Below are 6,900 nucleotides of genomic sequence, written 5' to 3'. Positions count from 1 at the left end.
ATTCACCTTCTCCTTGCTTGAAGTTAGAGATCTCCATCTTCTTTTCCCAATATTTAGACATAGGGAAATATTTCTCCAAGAACTTCAGCTCTAACTCTTCCCATGTTTGGACAGTCCCGTTTGGTATTGTCAGCAACCAATCTTTTGCTCTTCCCGTCAAGGTGAAAGGAAACAGCCTTAGCTTCTTTTGTGCTTCAGTCACGGTGGCTGGTTGCACACAAAACTCGCAGGTTTCAGCAAAGCGGCTCAAGTGTTCATGAGGACTCATAGCTTCAGTCCCATCGAATTGCTTGTCCCTCAAACCGTTGAGGACAGTTGTCTTGATGTCGAAAGCTACAGGGTTAGCTGGTTGAAAAGTGTGGGTCAGTTGACCGTGATGAGTGGCTAACCCGTAGTCTCCTAGCTTAGGTCTCGGTGGTACAACTCCTTCTCCTTCCATAGTTGCAGATTTAGGAGAAGAGATTGTTTCAGATTCAGTTGAGAGTGGCTCCGGTATTTGTTCTCGAACACCCGGTGGAACGGACTGAGCTAACCTTTGCGATCGGACAGCTTTCCGAAGTGCTCTAGCAGTCCTTTCAATTTCCGGATCGTATTCTAGGTCGTCTGAGCTCTGTTTACCTCGCATAAACAGCAAAATACCTTAGTAGCACTGCACAACGCAAAGTAATCAAGTGAATATGAAAACAGAAAAATAAAAATTAAAAACAGAAAAGTAAATTGCAAAAACCCTAAATTATAACGTAATTGCCTTGTTGAAATAATTCAACAGTCCCCGGCAACGGCGCCAAAAACTTGATAGACGTTTGGCAAGTGCACCAAATACTATCGAAGTAGTAAAAATATCGATCCCACGAGGACTGTTTTTAACTTCAATAATTCAATTTCGTTATATAATTAGGATGTGTAAAGTTTATTTTGTTTTGCCACTAGGCAGAAGATTTGGTTTGATTTTATGAAATCAAATAAAAGAAATTAGATTTGATTAAGAAAATATGAGAGAAAGATGAGATCAGATCCGTCGAATCCTCTAAGTTCCCCTAATTGGTCTACTACACCTATTTGTTATGAACCCTCTTCTAGTTTACGATGATTAACAAATTAGCCCTAATCAATCCCTTGAGTTAGGACCCTCTTCTTAAAATACAGCCCCTAATTCCTTAGGTGGTCTAATAATTCTTGAAGGTTTTACCGAACGTTAACCTATTATCACTAACAAATGATTATCTATTCCTAGACTAACCCTGTTTATTAGAACAATTCAATTAGGTCTAAGTTGAAAGCCATGGTCAGTGGTCATTCATTCTCACGAAATCAAGTTATATGTGATCAAGATATAAAAAGCATTAAGAACAATTGAATTGAATAAACTAGAATTGAATTCATAAACAAAATAGAGTTTCACAGCAACATGTGTCAATTAGGGTTACAAAGATTCATCTCGGATCTAATCTCTAAGAGATTTAGCTACTCATAATCGAGTTTACAAATAGCATAATCAATGAAATAATTAAAACATACATGAATTGGTAAAAGGTTGAAGAAATCGCCCTTCTAGCCGTCTCCGATGTCTCAAAATCGCTCTTTGCTCTCCAAAATCGTAACCCTTGTTCTTCAGATTGAGTGCAGTATTTATAGAAGTCATGGGCCTGACCCGTCAAAATCGCGCCGCGCCATGTATATAGGCGTGCCGCGATTTCCCTCAAACAGGGAGGATGTAATTTTGCTTCAAAAATCGCAGCACGGCTTGAAATTGGCGTGGCGCGATTTCCTTCGAACAGACTTCAATATTTAAGTTTTTTGCACTCCAGAACAGTATAAATTGCATGAGAACTCTATCAAAATGTCACAATAAGTCCCTAATATTACGTAATGACAGAATGTCATCAGTAATGGCCTTATAAATCACTGTCTTCTCTATGTCCAGAACTTCAGAGCTTCACCATTATTCAAGTCATCTAGTGCATTATTCCTCGCCGAGCATGAACACTAAATATAAGCAACGTATCTGTTTAGAAATTCAACTTTAACTGATTCATGATGATAACAGAAATTGTTACATGTAAAACAGAAAAGAAAAAAATTGTTGTATGAAAAAGAGGATACAAATTCAAGTAAATAGCATGCTAATTTAAATTTGCAACAACTCATGAGATATACCGAAAAAACCATGTATGAGATTTGAAATATTTTCAAAGTAAGTCGAGCAACCCTTGTTTAACAAGTACTGGCAATTAAGGTGTAAATTGTGCTACTATTATTTGCTAACTACAGTGAAACATTTGCAATAAACAAGATTTAAGTGTAGAGATGAATAATAGAGAATTAATTCAAAAGAACCAAAGATATTGAATTTGAAATTAAAATATACATTTATATGTTCCCAGAGTAGGTACCTGATTTGAGAAATACGAGAATCAACGCATGCAGTTCAATTAATTACATCTGAATCGATTATCACGCGTTGAATGTGAGAAATCTTCCCCCAATCTTCACCATTAGGTTTCTTACATCGCTGTTTGAGCAACGGACAATGCATAATTTCTAGAGTTGAAATGGAATTAGGCAGACCCACCACTGGTAAACATTGAAGTTCGGGGCAGTTAAAGAGATGAAATTCTTCAAGAGATGAGAGGTGGCAGAGACCTTTGTTGTCCAGCTTTTTAAGATTACAACCAGAGATATGCAGATAAGTAAGAGAGACGGGAAGCAACCCTTCATCGGGAAAAGACTCTACATCCATATTTATAATAGAAAAACGATTTAAAGAAGTGTTGATTCCCCAGGCATATTTCAGTGAGGCGATAAGAAGTTTGGAGCATGTGTGGAGTTTCATGCGTATAAGGCTTGATGGCAAACCTCCATCAGAGAACGACTCAAGTTGTGGACAATCTGCTATCTTCAGTTTAGTAAGCGTTGGAAAGAGAGTGTGCATACATTCAGGCAATGATTTTAAACTCTCCAATGAGTAGATTTGAAAATGCTCCAAGCTAGGTGCAGAGAATCCTCCCTTGGGAAATGATACAAATTTGGGGCACCATTTAATGATCAGAGATGTAAGGCTATGATCATGCTCATGCTCCTTTGAAATCATTTCAAGATTACTACAATGTTTCAATTCAAGAGTCAGGAGTTTTGGGAAGTAATCTAGTGGGAAGGTCGTCAAAGATTCACAGCTACCATCAATGTCTAAAGATAAAAGGAAATTGTAGCAACAACCTAAGGTAATATTCATAGTTGGGCATTCCTCAATTACCAATGATTCGAGAGAGGTATGAGATAAGGTGTGTTCAATCCATTCAAGCATCGATCCTTCCATGTATTGTCCACCAATCTTGAGCAATCTCAGAGTAGATAGTTGACAATTAAAATGCAGCTTTCCACAATCAGATAGATGTAAATATTGTATGGATGGACCCAGTGAAACAGAAGAGACAAGTTGTCTGCAATCAGAAATTTCTAGTAGCACTAAACGAGAAAGTTTCTCAGGCAAACACTCTTTTAGATTAGGGCAACTTTCTATAACAAGCTCTTTGAGACATGGAAAAGCACCCGTCACAATCTTACAATCCCATTCTTCCCATCTCTTCATATTCTTAAAAATTAGGGTTTCCAAAGATGAAAATGGAATAATAACAGAAGAAGAGCTACTCCCATTCCCATAAAACTCACCACCAATCACCACTATCCCAGATAGCCCAGTAATGCACAGTTTCTTGAGTGATTGCAAAATTCCAAGTGGAGGCAATAACACACAATTTTTACAATTGCTCAACGTTAAGAACACTAAATTTGATAATGAATTATCTCCAAACCAATCTGGAAACCTTGTACCGCCATAGCTCCATATTGACAACTCCTTCAAGTGTTTGGAAGGTTGAAGCTTCCCAAGCACTTCTCTTTCTTTCTCTGAATCATCACTATTTGCATTCCATTTTAACCCTAGGTCCACAAGGTTTAATTTATTTTTCATATTTGCAGCCAATGCATCAGAGGGATTTACAATGTTTTGAAGCTCTGAAATTGTAAGTGTTCCATGAAGATTGAGTTCTCCTAACTGCTGAATATTGGAGTCACTACCTTTGTTCACATAAAACAAACTCATTACTTGAAGATCCTTTAGTTTTCCCATATCCCTGGGCATTTTTCTCACTTTAGTTCCACTAATATCTAGATAACGCAACTTAGTGAGTTTGTAGAAATTCGAGGGCAACTCCATCAATAACCGTCAATTCCTCAACTTCAGTATTTGCAAGTTATAGAGAGAACAAACTGAATCCGGTAGCTTTTCTATGTGAGTACCAGAAAGGTCTAGATAACGGAGATGCTTGAGATTGCCTATGGTATCAGGCAACTCCTTTACAAGGATGCAACTAGATAATGACAGGACACGAAAGAACTTAAACTTTGAAAACAACTCTTGCATCAGTGTGTTAGACGTCCACTTAAATGATTTATCACCGTACGGTGTCATCGTTAATGGTAGGAATGTGCGTAATCTATTAGCATTGTGCAAGGTCTTCAATCTTTCATTTGGATTCCCTAAAAATGACAAATGGCGAGTGGTTTTCAGTATATGATGTGACTCCTTATGTTTGAATGTAAAGCAAAAATCCCCGCATACATATTTTGCCAAATCATTGAGAAGGTCATGCATGATAAAATGCGTTTCATATTCCCTTGATTCTTGAAAAAATGACCTTGAAAGTAGATCATTGAAGTATTGTTCACCAACTTCTTCCAAACTCATAGGTTGTCGAGGGCATTGCAGAAAATTTTCAGCCATCCATAATAAAATTGAATGCTCCTTTTCAAACACATAATTTTTAGGGAATAAGGCACAATAAGCAAAGCATCTCTTGAGTTGAGAAGGAAGGTGATGAAAGCTCAATATTAAAGCGGGGATGATGTTGTTCTCCTCTTCTGCTAAGTCCCATATCTCACTTGCTAATATACTTTCCCATTCCACCAAAGATGATTTTGTATACAAGAGACTTCCAATTGTTTTCAAGGCTAGAGGCAATCCTTGACATTTTCTAATTATACTTTTAGCAATCTCCTTAAAATCAAGATTTATTTGAGGGTTTTCATCTTGGAATGCATGATTAGCAAATAATTTCCAGCAATGTTCTTCTTCTAATTGCTCTAGTTGAAGCGTTTTATTTGATCGCGTGATTGAAGCAACCTTCTTACTGCGTGTAGTGACAATAACATTGCTTCCCTGAGCCCCATAGTTAAAAGGAGTTTGCAAAGTCACCCATTGATCACGTTTTTCGTTCCAAAGGTCATCTAAAACAAGAAGAAATCTCTTCCTAGTCAGTTTTTCCTTCAACCTTTCCTGAACCATATTTAGGTCTCTGCTATCATCAGTTGATCCAGTGATACCCTCAAGAATTGATCTTGTTACCTTGAAAACATCAAATTCTTCTGACACACAGACCCAAGCTTTGACATCAAATGTTTCCTTCATCTTTGGGTCATTATATAGATGTTGGGAAAGCGTGGTCTTACCCATGCCGCCCATACCAACTATAGAAACTACAGAAAACTTCTTGTCATTCTCATTGTTGGATGTCAGCCAGTTAAAGATAAGCTCCTTGTCAGCATCTCTACCGTAAATAACAGAATCAACAAGCAAAGATGTTGATGGCAATTTCCGTGACACATGGCCACCGGATCCGACACCAAATCCACTAGTATTATTTTTCAAATCTAGTATATCCTTTTTGCTAGCAAGATATTCTAAATTGTCAAGTACTTCTTGCATCTTTGATTCAATTTCTTTGTCAAATGAACTGGAAGAAGCATTGAAGAAGTTCCATACCTTGTTACTAGTAGATTGAGATTCAGCTTCCAGCTTGGATTTGGAAACTTCAAGGTCAATTTCTTCCAAAAGATCCTCTGCATCTAACACAGCATCTTTGACAGCATCAAGCCAAGCTCTCACGTTTGGATTTCTGATCTGCTTCAGTTCTGCATCATCAACCACAGCATTGATGGAGAGAAGTGTGATGTTGAGCCTCTTCAGAAGCTTCTCGTTGAGTTTTCTTCCTCGAAAGTAGTCTTCAATTCCAGCAGAAGCAAGCTTTTCGAATGTGACCTGAAGGAAAGCAGAAAGAAGAGCACCACCAACAAATTCAACTGCCATAATGGCACAAAATGGAAGGGAGAGACTAAACCAAAATCAAAGAAAGATTGCAAATGCAAAGTGCAGTTGACTCAATGCAGTAAAGTGAGCTAATACTGGTGAGCTATTTTCTGATATGAATTATTTTGTGTTGGGTCTTCCCAAATATACAAAGTTATAATATCATATTATCCAAGTTGCATCACATGGTGAAAGTGCAGAAATGAATTCAAAAAGGATATTTAAAATGAATAAATTATTTGCAAGTGGGTTAGTTTATTCTACTTATTAGTATACAATCAATCAGTGCTCTATTCTTTTGATTTAACTAAATGGATAGTTTAAGAAAATTCAATGAAGGTGGGCTACCTACCAAATAAATAAACCTAACAAATGCTGCCAAAAAACTTCTTCCAACAAATTTCTCGTGAAACTCATTCAACTTGCATTTTCTTACTTTGTTTACTCATTTGTCAATAGTTAATTGTTTATACATGTTTAGTTTGTTTGGTCTGTTCGGTAGATGACTATTGGTAAAGCTAGGAATAACCAATGAAATTTACAATATACTCCTTTGATCTTATATTAACCTTTGTTTGAGAGTTTGGATGGGAAGGGAGGGGAATTTGGAAAAAAGGAAAGAGTAGGTGGAAGGAATAGATGACATTGGGAGGAGGGGTTTTGAAGAGTTTATTTTTCTTCAAAACATAAAACTCTCCTCGTTTGGAGAAACTAAAAAATTGTACTGGAGGTTTATATGGAGTTCTTCAAAAAAA

At 37.1% G+C, this 6,900-nt stretch overlaps 1 pseudogene across 1 annotated transcript; it reads right to left on the bottom strand.

Annotated features, from left to right (window-relative positions):
• Nucleotides 1-1,358: 1,358 nt before the first annotated feature.
• On the bottom strand, nt 1,359-6,686 carry LOC146898295 (putative disease resistance RPP13-like protein 1 pseudogene; annotated as a pseudogene). The gene is made up of 2 exons (XR_015021362.1): nt 2,394-6,686; nt 1,359-1,986 (listed from the first exon to the last, which is right to left on the bottom strand). The product of XR_015021362.1 is annotated as a putative disease resistance RPP13-like protein 1 pseudogene (transcript).
• Nucleotides 6,687-6,900: the final 214 nt, after the last annotated feature.

This window comes from Medicago sativa, chromosome 8 (genome assembly GCF_051527215.1).
Source record: "Medicago sativa cultivar Bolivia chromosome 8, Bolivia_mono, whole genome shotgun sequence".
NCBI lineage: Eukaryota > Viridiplantae > Streptophyta > Magnoliopsida > Fabales > Fabaceae > Medicago > Medicago sativa.
The sequence above is the reverse complement of the archived record's forward strand: the minus strand, read 5'-3'. Positions and strand labels throughout refer to the sequence as shown.